The sequence below is a fragment of the Ammospiza caudacuta genome, chromosome 1, assembly GCF_027887145.1.
Source record: "Ammospiza caudacuta isolate bAmmCau1 chromosome 1, bAmmCau1.pri, whole genome shotgun sequence".
NCBI lineage: Eukaryota > Metazoa > Chordata > Aves > Passeriformes > Passerellidae > Ammospiza > Ammospiza caudacuta.
In genome coordinates, this window is record NC_080593.1 from 32,663,259 (window position 1) to 32,686,031 (window position 22,773).

General features: G+C 41.2%; 1 protein-coding gene across 2 annotated transcripts in view; it reads right to left on the bottom strand.

Annotated features, from left to right (window-relative positions):
* HYCC1 (hyccin PI4KA lipid kinase complex subunit 1) overlaps positions 1-16,796 on the bottom strand; it is a 43,028-nt gene extending 26,232 nt beyond the window's left edge. For both annotated transcript variants that reach the window (XM_058810429.1, XM_058810436.1), the window contains exon 1: positions 16,754-16,796. The gene's annotated coding sequence lies outside the window, so the exon portion shown is untranslated. The remainder of the gene's footprint in view (positions 1-16,753) is intronic.
* Between the last annotated feature and the right edge of the window lie 5,977 nt (positions 16,797-22,773).

The window sequence follows — 22,773 nt, forward strand, 5'->3', positions numbered from 1 at the left end:
ACCTTGCCAGTTCCTACAGAATCCCACAACCTGCCGGCCCTACTTTCATTCCTATGAAGGTGGACAAAGGCTTTTGCAGAGTCCAATGCTTCAGCACTGCTGACAACAGTAACCATCCCCTACTGAGCCCCACTAATAGCACAAATACCTGTCCTAATATTGCTCAGAGCAAAAGTTCATTATTTAAGAGAGCCAAGGAGTCCTGCATGCACCAAGTCCATAGTTGACACACATATCCAAAAGATTCAATTTTTTCTCACCCTTCTCTAGTGATCCATCAAGCATTATTTTCAGATTAAAGGTTCCCAGAGAACAGAGGTTTCATTTGGCCAGTAAAAAAAAGTAAGAGCATCCTTGGCTGGCATTAGCCATTGGAAAAATACTTTAAGTTTTTATGGCTAATTTTATGACTCAGTATTTAAAGATGACTTTTTTTTTTTTTTGCAACAGCATGAACTTTTGAAATGACATTTGTAGAAAAGAAATAGGACAAAGTTTTTGCTGATCAGATCTATTATATTTATTTTTAAAGTAGCAGAGACATTCCACTCAGAGCTAAGGCAGTAGAAACAGGGGATAGAATGTCCTTATTTTACCTTATACTTTAAAAAATTCATATATATCTGCCTAAACCACAACAATACACATTTGAGTATCACAAATAAGAACTCTTAACTTTACAATTATTTTCCTTGAAGACATGGATTAGGTGTTCAATTGATGTCCCCCAGAAGGAAAAAAAAAGCTTATATTCCATATATCAGCTGTGTGGGATCTATTTAAACAGGCAGACAACCTACTGCTTTACTGAGGATTGCCTCATTTTGTCCCAGTTACATAACTGATCAAGTTGGACTGGCACAATATTTGGACAGAGTTGGAAAACCCAAGACTGTTCCAAAAGAAGGATTAACAGGTTTCAGTTAACAACACAATTTTTTCCTGAAGCCCACATGAAGTTTTTAAAAGGTAACTCTAAAATGGGATTTTTAACACTAAGTGCACCAAAATAAGGCTTAATTTGTACCATCTGTTAAACTTCTACAGAAAAAAAAAAAAAAGACCCAGAGGATTAAAAAGGCATGCCTTAATTACAGCTTTGTTCCAGAGGATACAACTGCAAGATATAGGGCACTGGAAGCATGAGAAGTCCCAGCCACTACAGAATTAAAGCAACATAAAGTCATAAAGTAGATAAAGTAAATACCTGCTACTCTGAGAATTAAAAAAAAGGAGGGGAAAAAAAGTGTAAAATTGCATTAAGAATGTACTTTATAAATACCAAAACCATAATGGAAGTTCAAATAATACAACAAACACTACAAAGCATTTTTCCCAAAAAAGTCTTGTTTTAAGGTACATCAGCCTGTAATTCTCTTTAAATTATTATTTTTCTTGGTCTCTTCCTACTAACTCCCTGCAAAGACTTCAAATGAGTGGAGTTTGAGAATGTCTTTGAAAACAACTTTTGTCACCACAAACCAAACAATACTTTGATTAAATGTGAAAAGCAGCTTCAAATGTCCCCATGGTCCTTGTTTATCCAGATGTCCTGATGAAGATTTTTATAGGAAAGGGAAGTCTCAATTATTTAAATACCACAAAGCTACTTGTGATGGAGCTCAGTAACAGCCAGGTGGCTCAGGACTGTTGAATTTTTATCAGACAATATATGTAATCTTTGTTTATCTGACACATGAAGTAAATCCACTTTAGGTAATACTCTTGCATTGCAGGTCTTATCTTCACATTTGCCACATGAAAGCAGGCATAGGTTATGCAGTCTAGCTAACACATGGCTAATTGTCTATATTGATATGGCTAATATAACCTGTATTCTCATGCCTTGGGAGTTAAAAGCACTTTGGAGTATTTTCCACAAGACTCTCAATTTGGCTTAGCAGCCAAAGACAGGATTTATAAAAAATAATAATTAACAAGTTCCCAAGTCCTAAGCAGCCTCTGACAGCTGTTAATTGGTCTTCCTCTATTCTAATGCAATAATGTAAGTCTCCTTCCTTTGGAGATACCAATTTTTCTTTTGTTTCAGGTGAGTAGTGTAACTTGAATAAGATACCAAAGAAGTTTATCAGACAAAACCAAGTCTCATTTAGAATAGACTTCTACAAAGTCCCTAAATAGGTAATTTTCCCTTCCTCACCCTTTACAGCACAAATACATCAGGAACTTACTGAATTTCCTGTTTTTAATAGAGGAGGGAGAAAAAGTTACATGCGCTGAGTTGGTGGAGGGCCAGCCAAGACAAATTAAGACATATTCTCTGGCAAACTTACTAATGCATCCATGTACTTAAATGGCTTTGGATTTCCATACTTGTCACACAAGACTTTAATATAATAATATCAAATTATGTTTTTGAATGAAATCACAGACAACACATGCACAGGTTTTTCTCTAAAAAGAAATTCTCCCAATAGGTGGCTTTCTTGCTCTTTACAGCTACCCAGCATTGGTGGAATTCATCCACAGAATGCACGTGTGTAAATGCAATTTGGATTAAGTACAAGGAGGCTGGACTTGGATAAAGAACGAATGCTTGAGTTCTGCAGAACTGACCTTCTGAAACCACAGTATTAGATATTTGCTAGGGAAAGTCAGAGCTGGAAAAAACAAAAACAGGAGCCAAAAACTGCTCAAGCCTCATCCTCTGGGAATTGCTGGAAGAGGAGAATAAGCATATACTTCATCTTTACCCAATCTGTAAAGTATCTGCTTGGAAGTCTGTATTATTTGCTAAAAAAAATTAAAATAAAATAAAGCTTAAAAGGGAAACATGGAGCAGAAAGTTAAGCTGTTTATGAACCATCAGCCAAATCTGTCAACTCACCCCAGAATAGGAACAAAGTAAACTTGTGAGCATTCCATTAGGATGCATCAGGCCCATAAGAGATCAAGCCCCTAGGAAATGTTCATCTTCTGTTCTATAGTAGTTTGCACACACAAGTAGGGATGGGCCAATTAGGACTTTTCTTCCCTTTTGAATTTTGAAGAAATATTAAAAACCTCTTAGTCAGCTCTCACTTGATTCATCAAGCTCATTTAAAAGACTACAGTCTACATGTAAAATTCACATTGCTGAACCCTTTCTTCTCCCTCACTTCAGAGACAAAGACACAATCCTTGGTAAGCCATAGAACAGTAAGGAACACTCAGGCAAGTGTATTCTTGATTCAATTGCCAAAGAACAGAATGTACTTTCGTGATGCTAATGCACAACCCATTTTAGTGAACCAGTGATCTGTTCATCTCCTATACAATTTTGAATATGGCCAAGCTGTTCTGTTCAGATACTTGTAAGTGCAATAATGGGCAGCAAAACACTTGAAGTCTCTTGAGAAAAGAAAAAGATGCCACTGTGGACTCCAAAAGCCACTCTAACAGGTTTCAGAAACCACAAAAGTCAGGTCTGACTTCTTGATTTTTTCAAACTTTCACAAAGAAACACATACCCCATTGTGCTAAGTCTGAAATAGTCACATGTTCTATTCAAATATACAACTGCAAACAGTGCTCAAAGGCTCTGTATCAAATATTCTCTGATAATTGCCATCTTCAGCTTAAAATAGCTATGGTGCACCAAGCATCACTGACTTAGGCTCAGGCAAATTCCTAAAATGACAGATGGTTATTCAGCATCTTCTAACAAGAGAAATAACAAGTTGTAGGTGACACTAGAAGTGGAAGGCTCAAAACAAACAAGAATTACCAAAAACAACGTAGGAAGGAAGAATGCATTGAGGTCCAGGTACATGAACGTTACATAAATGCACAGAAAAAAAAACCCACTGGGACATATGCATGAAAAAATCTACCCAGAGCCACTAAATATATAAACACTTCTAGTTCAGAAAGCTGGAGTCAAAGGTTGCTCCCCTAGCACACTCTTCTAGTTTTCTCTCAGTTCCTTTCATGGCCTCTATTAACAGCCACTGCTAGGCAATAAGGTTTCAGAAATTCTCATCTGGTTCACTATGCTCATTCTGTAGTCTTCTGCACAATAAAGTAGTGAACGCACAAAAATAACTGTTCTGAACACTTGTTTCCAGTGGTTTGTAAAGATTACTGAACCTTAGGAAGAGAAACTGCAGTCAATTTTAATTTTATCTTGCCAAAGGCATTATTCAGTTTTCCCCTCCCCTCTGTCAACAATAGAAGCAACAATAGACAGACACTCTTATCCAGAGCTTACACTTTTATCACAATGTGGAACATCAGCCTTAAAGAGTCAGGAGTCAGTGGATTCTTCCATGACATGGATTTGAAAAAGACTTCCAGATCCTATGCACATATGCTTCTCCAACAATTTAACACTTGGAATATGACAAAGTGATAGATATTTGCCCACCAAATGGAAAAGTCCTCCCGAATGATACCCATTACAATTTTTAAAAATTTACATTCAGCCACAGATGACAGACCTCAATTCAGTTTTGGTGCCAGCAATTAAGGAAAAAACAGTCTACAGAAAGCAACCATACATCAGCTAGACCATACAGAAACAATAAGTAACTGTCTTAAATGCAGTTGTTTCTTGTGCAAAGTATCCAGTACCACAGAACACTGTTTGGAGGTTTCTGGGCTGTAAAGCATCAAATACTCGATGTATCAAACTGTACCTCAGTCTTTTACAACCTTTCAATTCTGTCAAGAGGGGAAAAAAACCAAACAAAAACCAACAAACCTGTGGTTGAGGTCATGAAACCACAAGGCCATTTACATTGCTGGTAAACAGTCGCATAGGCACACATGACCCAAAACATTCGCGATTAAAGATTTCTAAAAAGTCTCAAGCAGAAGGTAAGACTCCTAATAGCACAGGCTTTTGAAGATTTTAATCCGTATCTTTGACTCCTGGCAAATTTATTTGCTCAATTTCAGATTAGCAATCAATTACAAACCACATTTGTACTCAACTAACCTTGTATTCACCCTTTACTACCAAGGGGAATTGTCTTCCAAAACAACCAAATTACTCATGCCAGTCAAACAAGTCACCAGGACAGAGATAAGAGACTACAAGCACTGATATATTCACTTCAATTTATACAAGCCATAGTAAATCAGATCTATATTGTTTGAGCAGGACAAAAGCAGCCCTAACAGTACAGTGCCAAAATGAAGTAAGAGGAAATAACTTCCACAGCTTGAATTTTATTTTCTCATTGTCCTCTTCTACTTCTTGCTTGCTACCTTTTTAAATCCTGCTTTACTATTTCTTCCCTGTAGCCTACTGCACAAATGCACACTCTAAGTACATCTGCCATGCTGAAAACCACAGTCAGCCCAATTTGACCACCTGAAAGTCAACTTACTCCAGGTACACCCCATTCTCTGGCATGCAGAATCCCTACTCTTTCGAGCTATTTCATATTGAGTATATCCTCAAGCATTAGCTTTGCTATCATCTGTAATTCATCAATAGTTTCATTATAGGGAAATAAAGTAAGATTTATTACTTTCAAAGCATTTTTTAGAAGCTAAAATATACTTGCTTCCATTTTTATTTCATGCAAACATTACTGTTTACATCTTATTGAGTCTTTAAGAAAGAACAGATATATAAACAGCATAATCTTAGACAGAATAAAACACACATAATTGAAAAATCTTGTCCTAATTGTCCTTACGTTTTCTGGATTAATATAGTCAACTGTTCCAACACATACAAAGAAAAATCAAGATAATAACTATATGCATCATACAGAAACAGAATTCAAATTAAGTCACATTAAAATGAGTACAAGCATAAGCTTAACCAAATAAATGAATTAGAAAGCTTTAGAAATCTTGTCTGCTTTCTGCGTGTCAAGGCTTCCATAACTCGTGTTGAGAACATCAGTGAACTGGCAATTAATTCCACAGTACATGACACAGTGCTCTTATCACTTCTGCAAGAGAAAGCAGTGCTGCACAAGTTCACCCCATACAAGAAACACTCTCTACAGAACCCCAAACATACTGTTCTTTTACACCTTAGTTCCCTACGCCCAAAGTACACTACATCCTTATGAAGTCACCCAAAGGCAAATTTAAAACAGCGAAATATAATAAACTATAGAGAGAATAAGTGTGCTTCAGTTTTGATATTAGTATTGCATTTAAGCCTTGAACTTACCAGTGATCTTCTCATAAGCATTATTTTGGTAGCAATGCCGTGACATGCAGTTCCTTGCCTCCTCAACCTTCAATGCTACCACAGTATTATCTTCACAGGCAGTTATACACTTAATCTATTTGTGAAGTCAACTTGCTGCAAGCTAATTTTAAAAACCAAGTTTTGTTTTCTAAGTGAAAATTGCAAGTCATCTCATGTTAGAGTTTGTTCAGTACATTCAGCCATATGAAAAGAAAGGTGTTGGGTAATCCAGCTGCTGAAAAGCTCTCAGTGTAAAGCATGCACAGGCAGATGCTGCACAATAGCTTGAGTATGACTAAAAAGCATGTGGAGAACTGAGCAGGGCCTGTGCCTCATCTCTGAGCATTGACTGTAAAAGACACAACTTTAACACCTTCTACCATTACAGCACATAGTTTCAGGCAGTACAAATCCAGAAGCATTCATCTGGAAGTAGTTTAGCAGTGACCTACCAGAAGGAAAAAGATGCAGTTCACAAAGCAGGACAGAGATTTGAGAGACTCTTCACCTACTTTTTAGCAGCAACATTTAGAATGCAAGACTTTTGACCAAAACTTCCCAATTCTGCTGGCTAAGAATGAGATTTTAGGAGACTGCCTATTTCCAACCCTACTCTAGGTATCTTCACCTCATTCAATTTGGAAAACAGAGATGTCTACCTCTAAAACCATGACAACCTGCAAGCCAGACACTAACTTCAGAAGATACTTCACAAGCCACATGAGGAAGAAATTTTGTACCAGCTCTTGGGACTTCATTTCAACTCCATCATCCTTCTGCCTCCATAAAATGTAAGGAGCCCACAAACTGAGAATTGGGCTGCAAAAGTCCCAGGTGCTTCAGAAGTGAATTATGATAGCATCAGGCCAGGACAGGGTTAATTTTTGCAGTGGCTAGGAAGGACATAGTGAGAATCCAGATGCTATTCTCTCATCATTGCCAGGGGAAGCACTCTGGGTAGCCAGTTCTGCATGGTGAGCAATCATGTGTGAATTATTTGCCTATTTTGTACAGTTTGTTATTGATAGCGTAGCTGTTACTGTTCACTTTCTTATTCAATTTCTGTTTCCAGTAAATTGTTCTTACCTCAACCTGTAATCTTTACTTTTTGTGCCCCTAATTTTCTTCTCCATCCCTACTGCAGAGGAGGGGGGAAAAGGAAACTGAGTGAGTAGTTGTGGTTTGGAAGGTTTCAGTGGGAACATTAAATTGGGGAACACTATTCCTGTGCCAGGACAGCCTTAGCTGGTAAAGCACAGGCCTGCCTTTCAGGCCAAACCCATGCCAGGGCACCCAGCCCTTCACAAAGAAAAGGGAACTCTCCCCGGGGCTCCCACTGACTTCTCCACATCAGCTGTGTCACCACACTGGGCTACCCAGGGCAGATCTACAATATAGCATAATATCAGACATGATCAAATACAACTGCAATGGAAAGGTTTCATTTTCACTCCAGAACCTTTATCTGAAATAAGTGCTATGATACATGCCATCACCCTAACCCTACCAATGCAGCATGATGGCTTTCCATCTGCAAAATATTATCTCCAGTGTACCATTCTACCATATCCTAAAGATCATGAAAGAAAAGCAGGAACCTTGCTATCAGGAATACACCCCAGATTTTATAGCAAAAAGAGATCTATGATAGTCTACTGACAGGTGTTTCAGTAGCTCATTTTCACAGGGGGAAAAACCCCAAAAAACTATACAAAGGTACATTTTCCAGAAGAGGGGTGCATCAATACTGCAGATAACCTTAGGACTTAGTTTCAGTGGTCAATAACTGCTCCCTGTTAAATTACAGAATTAAAATTATCAATATATGCATGCAATGCATGTATTTAGCTGTGTTAAACAGTTTCAGGAGAAATATGCTTTATCTCTTCATGACAGTTCTCTCATTCTTCCTCATCCCTCCACATTCTCGCACCCCCACAACAGCCCATCCACATACACTCACAAGACTAGACACATTCATCTGAAAAACATTTCAGAGCAACTAAGAACAATTTTGTGGGTTTTTACATACTTTACAAGCTACAGAAGAACATGACTTCTCAACTAAAACTTTTAGAGGCAGGACCCACGCTTCTGTCTCATTCAGAAGATACATCCAATACATTAAATGGTCTACTGTCACATATAAATGCTGTAGTACAGACAAAATATATGCAACTCAAAGTCTCAAGAGAATTTACTACCCTGTATGTCTTGCTCTGCATTGTAATTTTTTTTTTAAAGTCAAATCCCAAAAGCATAATACTGTCAAAGCTGAAAAGGATAATAATTCTCTTATGTTAAGAGATGTATTAATTTAGATTGAATTTGAGTTAGATGAAAAAGCTTTTAAAATAAAAGTTCCCATTTCATGAAAGCAACTAAAGGTCAGAATATTAATTACTCTAAGAAAGAGAAAGCTAAAAAAACTCAAATTATACAGGTTCTGGAAGGACTCTTTATTTGAGTTCAGATTTCCAAATTAATTGGTATTATCAAGTAATCTGCCATTATTCCAAAGTCACAGCAACAGAAAGCTTCTACAGAATTTATTGTTACCACTTTAGTAGCAGAAAACAGTTTAAGATTTAAAATAACAGAGCATACATTCATTTTCTTTTTCTCTTTCTATTACTTGCATTCTCATTAAATCACACAATGTCTTCTGCTCAAGACAGGCCTGACTTTTAAGGGCATTATTACATATCCTACATATCTAGTAGTCCTAGAAAAAGTGAGCAGTACTTCTATAATCAGTCATTAATTCCGAGTACTGGCTTAGAGCACAGATTTGATGATTTAGAGCCAGGTAAATATTTCTGTAGCTTAACTACAAAGTGGTCAAAATTTATTTCTATAATAATCTCAGGTCTGTGAACTTGAGAACTTGTTTTAGTGTACTGTGCTTACAAGCATGTCTGAGAAGCCACTTGAATGGCAGGCACAGTTGTGACAATACATGGAAATTGGTCATTGATTGCACATGTACTTGGGGCGTAGTGGACTGGATGAACCAGAGCCAAAGGACATCAATACAGCCTAACAACCCTTGGACACAAAATGTTCTGCTTGTAAAAACTGTCATAAGCACATGAAAGAAGTGTTGCAGTGAACCCAGAGCAAAGCTACCTCCATCACACTGGATTAAAAAAACCCAAATATAATCAAAGTGAATGGGCACTTTTCAAATGATATGACATTTGAGAGTTAATCACACAAAACAACAAGATCATACACCTCTGATTTAACATCTATAGACACATTTAAGGAACTTCTTCAAGGGTGTGGCATCGTTTGGTTCCTGTTTCATCACTCAGTTAACTTTCTAATTCCACTTTTGTCAGTTCCTCTATTTACTGTACAAGCAGGACCTTCATCTAGGTGCTCCTTCTCCCCTTGACACCCAATGTGTCCACATCCTGCTCCACCTACTGAATTTATACAGGACTTTTATTCTACCACACCAAGAAGCGGCTGTACATGGTTAAGGCAATTCCTGCCACTGTTTCACAGGACTGGAGCAGCAGTGAGCACAGGTGAACTAGCATCCACTTCTTTATCAAAACAGGACAAAACCTAAGCCACTTCTGAATACCACTAAAATAGCAATGAACCAAAGATTTCCATTACTTCCTTAAGGAATGAATGAATGAATGTGTGCACTATGTATACAAGGGAACGGCACAGTTTAGAGATCTCCTCTGATTACGTTGTTTTAGGTGGAAAATCATTATCATTCTTCCCTGTGCAGCTACAGTTTGCCAGTAACAGTCTGGGAGAAAATATCACTGCACAAATAACCATTCCATTCCAGTTAAAACCCTTGGTAACCAATGCAAATGCATATGCTTCAGATACTCTTAAATTTCAGTCTAAGAACAAAGAGAATGATATTGAAAATACATATACCAAACTAAAGCAAGGCAGCAAAAGAATTAAAAGTGGCAGAGACTGCAAATTTACTCAGCCAATCCCCAGCATGATGCAGAAGTGCTGGAAGAGTAGTTCTGCTATATTTGTACACATCACTGAAAAGTCAACAAAACTTCAACCAATTCCAGCTGAGACAACAGAATCCTGTTACTCCAAGCTGTATCATTACAGACTAAGCAAAACAGATGTTTCCTTTTTTGTGTTTCACTGAGTAAGAGAACAACTTTGATTGTCTGAAGTGTCTCATCACAACAAGACTGTTGTGAAAATGACCCTTATTTACAGTGCCAACACATAATGCTGCTGAGAAAACAGGGAGGGGGGTAAAGAAACTCAAAAATTTCTGCTCAGCTTTACAATTAAATATAAATCACGCTCTCTTAAGACAGGCAGAAATTGGTAAATATTATACCAGCACTCACAAAGCAGCAGATGCACGTGTAAGCAGATGTGCAGAATTACTGTCACAAGCCTCTCAGCTGCTCCTCTGGCTGCTGCACTGGGAATTTAGTTCAAAGCAGGGAAAAAAATGCAGGAGCCTATTAGTCTTTCTACACCTGACATACGGAGTCAATACAATTAGGAACATAAGAGATGTGAGTGGAAAGACTGCAGCTTATTGAGCCTAAAAGCTGTAACTGAGTAAAAACAGTAGCACAGCTGCAGCATGTGACAGACATGAAGCAGGCAGGTATTTTGGCACAGCCTAAAGGAAGTCAATAAGAAATATATTCTTTTAACTGAGTGTATAGTAATTGGTTTAACCAGATGTGCTATCAACCACAAACTGTAGGATAATACTCAGCATTTCACTGGCAAAATGAGTCTAAATTAGCTGTAAGGAACATAAAATTGTTGCTTTAGCACTAAGTACCAAGAGTTAAGGAACTCCTCAACCCTGCTCCTTCCCCTACTTTGATCACACTGTTCTCCCCTTCATCAGCCTAACACCAAATACACGATGCTGCAGTCTACCTATTGCCAATCTGGAAGAAACACAATTTCCTTCAGCCAGCAAATACTGCAAAGGAGTAAAAAAAAGGGAAAATAAAGAATCATCTTTATACCTGAAGATCCTTTAGTCTGCTTCCTCAGGTAGAGATGTGACTGTAGCACACCTGACATGGTTTACACAGTACACTGAAAATATTCACAGTATCCTGACAGAGAAGGTAGCTGGTGTTAAAAACTTGTCAAATGTAATTTTTAAAAATTTACTAGGTCAACTTAATGCTTTTACATATTTTCCAGTCGTCTCCTTTAATACAGTAAATAGTATTAAAGGATTGAAAAAAAATTAATAGAAAACAATTACTTTTACAAATTACTACATAGTACAGTCTTGTCCATTAACCAGGTGCTCATGGAGACCTTATATTATCCAGCACTAGCTATTGTACAATACTCAGACTACTAGATAGGTTAATTGTTGAGTATTAGATATAATTCTCTACCACATATTTAAAGTATAATGGGATTTTTTTCCTCCTTTCCTAAAAAAAAACCACAATAAAATACAGCAAAATGAGTGAATCATGGTGTTTAGCATTAGCAAAATATTAAAGTTGTATGCACTGTTCGTCAGGTTGAAATTAATGCCTTGCTGAAGCATAAATATTTATCCAGTGCAAACAGCAGGAAACCTTAGGAGACAGCATGGCTTTAAGCACTGAAGTGTATTAATTAGTACCCAGTGCAGCTTCAGAGCATGCTATGCTATTTTTAAATAAAGGTTAGATTCCAAATAGACAAAAGTAAAGGTATGAGATAAGATAGCCTAAGAAAGCTGTCTTAAATAGCTATCAAAAGTGCCCCAAGTATACATTTTTTTGTCACAAAGTTTAGAATGAGAGCTCTTGTGCCAATCAGGATGAAATACAGATACTTAGCAACTTTTGCATCAGCAATAAGCATGTTTTACTAGTATTGCTTTCACCTACATTTCTTTGCTATGCTTCAGTTGCTACACAGCATTTCATATCATCAGAGGTCAGAGATGGAAAAACAAAAACATACATCTGTTTTGAAGAGATAACCCATTTCTAAGTCTTAATCTCAACACTCAGATGATTCTTCAGCATTGCTAGTTATTTATAAATTAAGAAACATTTCATGCACATCCTCACTTTCCATGGCATTCTCCACATACAAGAGTGATGATAATTAAATATCTGTCCAAATTCCATGTCCTTTATTGATTCCAGTTCTAACAAATAATGCTACCAACAACCACAGTTGATTGAACCCATCTATTTTACATTTGCAAACCATTTAGAAGTTAAACTGAAGCCTTAGAACCCTTAATTCATCACACGAACACCTACACCAACATCCTCCCCTTTCTGGCACTACAAGACAAAATAGGGTCACATTCAGACAATTTCAGGACTCACTTGGCTGTAAGTTAGACTGCTTGCACTCACTGTCTTTCCAGTTGTTAGCAAAGCATGCAAGTTCATGTGGGGATGTGACCAAAGAAATTGCCATAAATAACAGCTGCCCTCACAGACTCGGCCAAGATGCTATTTTTATTCTGCTCCTCTTGAACATGGTCCTGATTAGGGCAAAGGCTTCAAAACAGTTTCACCACAAGTAGAAGAAAATACTTCATATCCATTTAGAAATGCTATCAGCTGAAAACTATTACAGTTATTAGATCTTTCAGGTGTTTGTTTTGGTGTTTCGGATTTTTTTCTTTCTATCTAATACAAGAGTATTTGAATTTTCATGCTAGAAAAGTTCTAACACAAATTCTGATAGAAATCTGATTTCCAGAAAGAACAAATGCAGAAGGATTTCACTTCTCAGCCTTGTGCAAAACTTTTTAAATGCTTTCAAATAACTTTAAGTAATTCAAGTGTCAGTTTAGAGAAAATCTCAGGTTCATGCAGAAGTACTTCATCTAAAAAGTGTGGGCATACACTTACACATTATAGAGGAAAGAGCCTGGCCATTGCAGGAATAAACATTTTAATGGCATACAGAGCTACACAGCCTAGCAGTAATATGCAGTTGCTACACATTAGAAACATTTTCATACTTTAGTACTCCTTGTCTTCAACAACGCTGACACAGATTTCTGTCCTTATTCTGACACCTTGTTGCTGCCTTCCAAGATTATCTCACAAAGCATTTCAAGTAAACTAATCCAATTTAAGTTTCTAAATAACTGATGCTAATAAAAAAAACTTTAATTCCAACACATTCTCCACTTCCAAATGTGCATTTCATACGTCACCATTTCAATTCTAGCAACTGAGTACAGCAAATGCCAAAAGGGATTTTTTTCCTGGAACAGAAAGAAAACACAGATTTAAAGAAAAGATCTCAGGCCTAAAATTCTAATTTAAGAGGTCTTTTTTACATATATATACTTGCATAATTAAACGGAACAGCATTAACAAAACAAAAGCTATAATTCTCCTAAGGGGGGAAGATTCCAGTAAATCAACAACCTCTCTCAACTACATCCTACCAAGTACAAGCCAACACAGTGAAAGACACTGCATATAAACTGCAGGTTTTAAGCATGCTGTATTTCCATAATCCCATGGAAGTCTCAGAGATTAGACAGGGTCACTCCAGTCAAACTATTTAACCTCAGAATATAATTACAGATGGGCAGGCTGCAGTTTTTCTGAAGTGTACAAGAAAACAGAGTATGCAGGCAGGGAAGGTCAGACTGTCAGGCTTCTCATTTCCTACACAGCAAGATCAGATCTCCTGCCTGAATTTCATGCACCTTGCTCTGGGAAGACTGACTGCTTGGTAACACTGGACATAACACGCGTGAGTGCGGTGATTCACAGGTGTAACTTCCACTTCTGCTAACAGAACTGCCCACACAGCCCCATGGGAGACCTAAGGACAGATCAGCTTTGCACCCAGCCTTCCATTTGTGAGAGAGGAAGCATGCTGGGTTATGCAGAGAGCACATCTGTCAAAGGGAAGGGCTGGCAATGAAACCTGACCTGGCAATTCACCTAACGGATTTAAGCCTAAGCTCTTCCCCATGGAGGCTTTGTATGTTTGCTGAGTGCACAGGTGATCTTTGTTAAGAGCCCAAGAGCTACTACATTTTAACATTCTCATCAACATAAACATTTATGCCTCATAAAAGTTTCATCCTAAAGCCTCAGATACTCCACAAGCTCTTAGTCCCAAAGGGAAACCTGGGAATTGGGAAACCTGGGACTTTTCTCTAAGAAATCATTCTACAAACCATGCATTCTCCATACAACCTCAAAAAGACTCAGTGTCACATCAGACCATTTATTTTCTAATTAAAATAACCAGACATCAGCCAACACTTTATAACTAACAATTTAAACCTCCAGAATGAACAAGGTGATTTTCACATTGCATATATTAAAGTCAGTGACAGGTTAAGACGCCAACCTAATATGTACCTTAAGGTAGGCTTCAATGAAAAATCAATTTCCTGACATGAACATGAGGAAGGTTCAAGATACTGAGTTTAAGAGGAATGTGTACTATGAATGAGACTTTAACTCAGTGATTTACTATTAGGTTTGACCCAGTCACATGCATCAGGAAATGGGCTTGTCTCCCAGCCTAGAGCCAGCCCCACTGTGCTAAGTGAAACACAGATGACACACACCACTCGTAGTGCCCAGCCCTACAGTATCTCACACACATGCTTGTGATACAAGTCCTCACAAAATTAGAATCCAAGTGACTTAACTACCCGGCTATGCCTGGGAACATGTCTCCCATGGCCTCTCTCAAGTGAAAGCAAACCCACCCAGCAGAATTCCAACGTGATCCTGCCCCTGATAGCCTTTGTCCTTGGAAGAAGCTTTCTGATTAAATATAACATGTCCCTTTAAAACAGCTCACTGCTGCAAGGAAGTGAATTGTTACAGTTAATAAATCATCCCAAGTAGTACCAAACTTCCTCAAAATTATCATCCCTCTGATAAAAGGCCTATTACAAGGGCCTTGCCTCACAAAGAGATTATCACAGAAGAGAAGCAGAACGGGTTTTGTATTTCAAAATGAGTGGGTTTATACTTTTTTCCAACTCTAGAGGAAAAAATAAATCAAAAAACACTGCCAGAAGGATCTAAAATTCAACTTCAAAGTATACTACTTTTACCAAAACTATTTCAGTGATGAAACTACAATAGATTGCAAATTAATTCGACCACATTATACAACATTACTTAGTTTTTATAACATAAAAGAACTTGCAGAAAGGTGGAGAGAACAAAAGCAAGACGCCATTAGAGGCATGAAACTATATGATCTTTAAGGCCCCTTCTAACCCCAACCTTTCAATGATATTGTGGAAAACAAAACTTCTGAAAAACCACTGTAGCATGTAAGTCTGTCATTGGAGGGGAAAACTGCAGAAAAGCCTTTCAGATACCACAAAATGCAGTCACCACTGTCACTCTATGCTTTGCTTCATAACACTGCTTCTTGCCTCCTTGCAGCGCAATTTGCTCAGCTTGCCTTAAAAAAATGCCACTAAATCTGAATTTGCAGCTAAGGACCCTAACACCAACCATGTAGTAGAAGTTTTAATATTTGGCTCATCTACAGTCATTTCCTCACACACTGGCAGCGTATGTTAAAACTCCTGAAAGGTCCATCCTAGCAGGACTTGATAATCTTCAAGTTCACAAATCTGCTCCCTGCGAACCTAAGGCTGGGGAGCTTTTTCGGCAGAGAGCTAGAATTCAATTGGACGGGAAACAAACGTGATGGCTGTCGGGATTACATGGGACAAGACAAATCCAGGGGCACTATCTCTGCTTCCATCCCTACCTCTGACACACCAAGCACACGGAAGGCCACTTCAATCGAACGTGCTCCAATGGAAGCCCGCGGAGGCACCAGCCCTGCAGCCGCGGCGCTGCCGGCCCGGGTTCCCAACTCCGCGGCTCGAACTGTTGCTGCCGCCCCCCGCATCCCCGCGGCGGGCACACCGCTCGCGGCGGCACCGCCGAACGCAGCCCGGGACGGGTCCGCAGCACGGAGCTGTTCCTCAGCACGCCGCCCAACTCTGCCCCAGCCTCCCCCCGAGGGTCCGCGGCGGCACCGAGCCCGCTGCCAGGCACCGCGCTGCCCGCCCCGCTCCGGGGACGCGGCGGGAGCAGCTCCTTTGTCTCTCCCGCAGCCCCCGCCGCCTTCTCCCGGCGGCACAAGGCGCCGCTGCCCCGCCGGCCCCCAGACGCCCCGGCGATGCCCGCCGTGCCCCGCCGCGGCCGGACCGGGTGCGGGCGGTGCGCGGCGAGCGGGCGGCCAGGCGCGGCCGGGATGCCGGCGGGGCGCCGGGAGGACCCGAGGGACCGGGGGAAGCCGCAGCCGGTGCCCGGAGCGCCGCCCCGCACCGGGGGCAGGGTGCCGCCCTGCCCCTCCATCGCCCCCGGGCACCGGCCCTGCCCCCGGCAACTCCGCCGCCCCCTCCCGGCCTCCTCCCCGCGCCCTGCACCCCCCGCCGCCCCGGCGAGCCACGGCCGCCCCAGCCGCGCGCCGCCGGCTGCCCCAGGGTGGGGCGCGGGACCCGCAGCCTGGGGGGGCTCCGCTCGGGCGGCCGCGAGTTGCCCGACGGCCGCGGCCGCCCCATCGGGATGCGCCAGCCCCGCGCGGGAAAAAAAAGTTGTCCCCGCGGGAGCGACCGGGAAGCGGACTCACCCTCCCGCCCGGCGGCTCCGCCGCGGCCGCGACTCAAACTCACCCTCCCGCCGGGAGCGGCAGCGGCGGGCGGACTCCGCCCGGCCCCGCCGCTGCCTGGCGGCGGCCGCAGCCAACCGGAGCGCGCAGCGCGGTCACGCCAGCCAATGGCGCGGCAGAGCGGGCCGTGCGCGCGCCCCGCTCCCCGAGGGGCGGGGCCGGCCCGCTCCGAGGCCGGGCGGGAGCGGGGGGCGCGCCGTGAGGGCGTCCCGGGGCGGGCACGGAAACCGGACCAGTCGCGGGCTCCGTGCCGCGGCCGGGGCGGGAGTCTGGCCCTGGGGGAAGCTCAGGCGGAGTCCGGAGCGCCGGGCAGGGTCGTGCCCCGCGGGGAGATGCGCCCTTCGGGGCAGCGCCCGCTCCCGAAACTGCCCTGCGAGCGCGGGTGGCAGCGGGGCTCGGGACAAGACGGGCGGCAGCGCTTGGGACGGGCTCGAGAGAGCAGCACCGGAGCTGCGAGTGCTCTGCCGCTGTCCCGAGTCACACGTCCCCCGGCCTGTCACTTGGAAATAAAGACAGACCCGGAGGCAGGCAGGTCTGGCAGTGCCCCAGCCCAACGAAGGTACCTCGGCCGGAGATGCCTACAGGCACCCCCATGGGAATGACGCGGAACTGAATGCCTCTTAGTTTTCCTCAGGCGTGTCTTAATCATTATTTAGATACTGGATTCTTACCAGCCTTCCCCAAGTGAAGCAATTGTGGGCAATTCTCATTCCACAGCACTCCAAGGCCTTTCCAAATACAAGTACTTTTTTCCCCCCCTTTTTTTTTCTACTGACATCCTTGGACTGTTCTGAAGAACAATCTTGAAATAAAACTGCATGTCCCACAAATAGCTAATTTTTATTTTTACATTTTTTGTTACCACCAGAGTTTCTTTTTAAGTATGCTTTCAGGATGTTTTATTCCTCAGAAGCACGCACTTCTGGTAAACCACTGGATTAATAAAGATTAAGTTAATCAGTAGTCTAATTGCTGTGTGGTGAAATCAAGGCAAGGGGGCTGTGATTTGATCTGTGTCAAATATCATGTAATGGCAGAGCCTGAATTAACACCACCAACACTGTCACAAAGTGCTGTCCCATATGAATACTCATTTAAAAGCCATGTTCCTGCCTGGCACATGTTAATTTCCTCGGTTACTCTGTAGAGGTAGATAATGTGTTCACACACAAGTTTATTGACTTCTCTGGAGCCTTGAAAATACCAGGTTCAATGCACTTCTTCTTTCTTGGCCATCCTGCATAGGGACATACATCAGTACCATTCTGTCTGAGCTGTTTCTAGACTTGTGCTATTGTACCATTCATTTCCATAGGTATACACTACACTAATTTGTTGACAATAAAATATGTGTTATTTTCAAGGACCTTGAATAATATAAACCATAATACATACAAATTGCTTTTAGAATATAAATGTCTTACTAAGGCATTTGTCTTTAGAATACTCCCACTGTGTTATGGTCTAAATTCATTCTGTCATCAGTTTCTATGACACTGGATAAAATAGGTCTGTTTTCCTGACAAGATAGATATTAATTCCAACAAAGGTTTATAAAAGCTTTATTACTTCACTAGGATGAAGAGAGACAGTTAAATGTCATGATCTTAGGAACACCTAAATAGAACTTTTAAAAAGGGAGATAATAAACTTCTACCTTTGAAATAATACACATCTGTGTCACAGTCAGAATACTTAACAGTTTGGGGGTTTAGGTTTTTAAAAGCTCTTTACCTGACTGACTTTCTCGGCACTCCCATCACTCTTTCTGCCAACAGCACTGCAGACATACACAGCCTCCATCACAGTGCCTTTCCCACCTGCTGCCTGTAGCTATTCCTGAGACCCTCCTGGATTGTGGGACCCCATAGCTACAAAAAAAGGCCAAGAGAAGAGAACCAAGTAGAAAAATCCAACTATTTTCAAACACAATTCTGTCTCCTGATCAGTTTACTGCTGATCCTGAAGTTCTGAGAAGACCAAAGAACAAGCATTGGAAGTAGAGATGCAGCAGTGCAGGAGGAGTTTATCAGCCTGCATGCCCAGACCCAGTGTCAGGAGGGAGACTGCCTACTGATGGGGCTTGTGACATACCAAGTGACCCTGATAATTGCAAACAGAAGAACTGAGATCACACTATCATTAGTTATTAATTTTACTGTTATTAATGTGTTATACCACTAAAGATTATCAAAACTAATGAATCATCTGCAAACAAAAGGCAGGCAAATTATTTTCATGCAGCAGATAACTAGATAACTGTCTTTCAAGGTTAGGTCACATTAGCAAAAGAAAATAGTTCAGCTTATATTGCTTCCACAGTTTTTATTTTTTTTTAACTCCTAAATTATTTTAGTGTTTCAGTCATTCTTAGCACATTAGCCTTAAATATTCTGGATGCACAAAAATTATAAAATAAATTTTGGCTTTAATGTGTTTAGATTTTTGTGCAGAGATGTACACGTCACATACTGCAGTTTAGTCTGATGTTTAGGGCAGAGTTTTTGCCATTAGCAATCCATTTCCAACTGCCCTCTCAGAGGAAGGCCACGTAGAATCAGAAGTTTTGTTCCACTTTCACAGAAGTCAGGACTGCTCCGTGCTCTTTCACAAACAGTATTTCCAGGAAAAAGATGACTTCAGATTTCATAAAACATTCTCATTTCTCAGAAATATAATTTGGAACCTAGAGCTTCTGCCTGCTTCATAATTTTCAATCTCTGCCTATTCATTACAAGTTCTTATATTTAGATATATAATGGAGTTGTAAGCTTCTTTAAAAATAGAAATCCTTGATAAATAAATACTTAACAACCTTAATCTCTGTCATATGACCATGTTCTTAAAGCTCAATTCAACACAGAGACCATTTTTAAAGCATAATGCATCTGGACCCTGGGAATAAAATATCAGTGATTTCCAGTCATCTGATCTCAGATCAGATCTGTAGCCTATGGGACACCAAGAAGGGCATGTTTAGGGAGAGAAGCAGAATTCCAGAAGGGACAATTGCTTGGTCCTGTGTCCCAGTGGCAGCCTAGGCCAGGCTGGCTGTGACCACAGTAACAGCACAGGCTGCTCCATGGATGGGAGCACCACTGTGGAGCAGCCCTTCCGTTGAGGTTAGGATGGAGCAACACTCGCTGCAGAATTAAGAGCAGTCAGCGCTCCTGATTAGAAATTCAGCTAAGATTTTCAAAGATGCCCAGAACTCACACTGCATTCCTACAGAGCCTTTGATTAAATCCCCTAATTGGGTTCTACAAGGAAGCATCAAGTCATTCTTCACATCAACAGAGGTCCAAGAGCTTTGTATCAAATGCAGAAGGCTCTGGAGATTCCTGGTCTGGCATTCTTCATGAAAACAGTTTCAGTAACCAAAGCATGTAAAAAGTCAGGGAGAAAAAAAGTCAGAAAATCATGCTGAACTAGGAAGCAAAAACAGATACTCTGAATTTCCCCTTCTAATAGAAATAGGATAGCAGCGCTTTTTGTAAAAAATCCCCACAAATTCTGAAATTTTTATTTTAGGGCCTCTGAAACCACTGGCTATGATATTTTCACAAAGTCAGACGTTCAGTTTTGACTTATGGTTTTCTTCTTTATACTCTTGTTCCAACCGTAAATAAAATATTTCTATAGCTTTCTCTTGAAAGCATAAAAGAAATCAATATCTTCCTACAAAATGTTACATTTTATCAAATCCATGTTTTGACAGAAAATTGCTCTAGCAGAAAGCTCTTTACCAGATCTTTCCAGAAAGTGAAAAATCACTAGCTAACATCTGTTTGATTCTGAAACACTGAATATCTCACAGTCACAGATTTCTCATATTATCACAAAACATTTTAAAGGAAACTGTTTGAGAAGGAAGGATTCTACAACCTTTTTGTTGGTCAATTTTTTGAATTAAAGTCCTTTTATTAGAACTTCAAATTAAAAATAAAAATCACACAGTAGCATAGAACTATAAGGAAGTATCCTGAACTTATAATTTATGGTAAGTTTTATGCATTCTAAATAAAGATAGCTTTTATCTGACACTTCTTACTAGCTTGGAGCTCTCCTTACTTCACTTTTCGTGACAAAGCTTACGCACAGGCACAACGCTACTATGGCTTGATTTGCTAATATTGCAAATAAATATTTATCACAAAACCACTACAGTAGAATCAAAACCAAAAGAGGTAATTTATTGTACTATGCAAAGGCTTTCCAAAAGTTTAAATTCACGTAACTCAAATTTAAAACTGCATCTCTCTTGCTGTTGAAGGTCAGTTATCTAAACAGTATGTTCCATACCAATATTTTGCACTAAGAGAATATACTTTCAATACCTGAAAATGCAACATAATAGATTCTGATTTTTATTAAATTTTGAGAAGAAAATACTAAAAGGATTTGATAACAGAAAAAGCTTTTCTTACTATACCACTAACATAAGGCAATATTTAAAAACATAGCAACCAAATCAACATAAACATAAACAATATATAGACTATCCTCACTACACCAGAGCTAGGATATCCATTACTTTTTCTTCCTCACACTTAAAATGCAGAGGTTAAAAGCATGTGTGTAGGTTTTTAAGCACAGCAGTTCACAAGACTAATTGTTTGAGTGGAAAGGCACAAGCATTGCATCAAAGCCTGCAAGGTCCAAAATTTTAGAAATGAGCCCTCAAGGTAAGGGAGGGGAAGAGAGGAGCAATGTGGAGATTGCTGTTATGAGAAGTACAGTCAAACACAGAGAGAACTGACAGCAGGAGAGGCTGTCTTTGGGAGGGGGAAGCTAGAAGGAAGAGATAAGGACTCACCTCCTGTGAGTGCTGTGGCACACTGCCCACGCACTCAGCACCGCAGTCCTTCCTGCTCAGCAAAGGACTGAGAGAAAAGCTGCTACCCACAGGTCTTCTCTGCAACACCTCTGCCTTGGTATTAGCAGCTCAATTAAAGTATCACAGTTATCCTAATTATCACGGCTGAGCTGGCTTTCCTCTCCCGAACCGCAACTGTTTGTAGAGCCTGACTGGGGTCTGCTCCTCGCTGTACACACAAGGAGAACAGGGAGGGCTGGTGAGGATGCTGTGAGAGACATGAGGAAAAATGCTGCAAAGCAACTCATGGATGTTTGAGTTCTCATGGTTCTTCAGGTGCTTGCTAATTGTTACTCCTACAGAAAATTCCTCTCCCGCCCCGTGTGCCTGGGCACGTTGGCAGTACTCTGAATGCGTGTATTTATTATCTTGCTGCTGGACTACAGAAAATTAGCAGCTCGGTTTACAGGGGCGGTCAGACACCCTGGCCAGGCCAGGAGCGGCATGTTCCTTTCGAGAGAGCCTTGCAGCCGTGGGGTGTGGGCAGGGAGCGGGCCCAGCCGCGCCCCGGGCCATGCCGGCGGTGTGCGACGCTGCCCGGCCGCGCTCGCCGCTTCCTCCCGCCCTGCTGAGCTCATGCAGGGGCTGCGGCTGTGCTCCGAGCTACCAGCTGACATTTCGCTGCTTCCTCTTGGGGCTCTGGGGTCACGCTTGTCAGCTGTGACTTTGAATCTCAAGAGTTGGAAATACATGCACACGTTTTTATGTAGGAAGCTCTCCCTTCTGATGTAAGCCCGTTAGCCCCAAAGTGAGGGTGCTAGAGCCAAGCCTGCAGAGTTCATGGATCCTCTGCTAATCCAGAGGAGCAGCCTGGACACCCTGGCACCCAGCCAGGGTTAGGAAGTCCTCAGGCTATGTACTGTCTTTGGCTCCACACAGAACTGTGAAAGCAGCCCTGAAAAGCAGCATCAGTGTGTCTGCACAGAAGCATCTTTTTGGTCTGACCCGTTGCCACGGCCATGGCCACATCCTACTCTCAGCTGTAGCTCTCCCAGTGTACAAGAACCAGCCCTGGCTTAGAGACTCGCATTTCAAGCAATTCCCCCCGGAAAAGTTAAGGCTTCAATTACATTACTAAGTTTCATAATCCTGAGAGAGATTAATG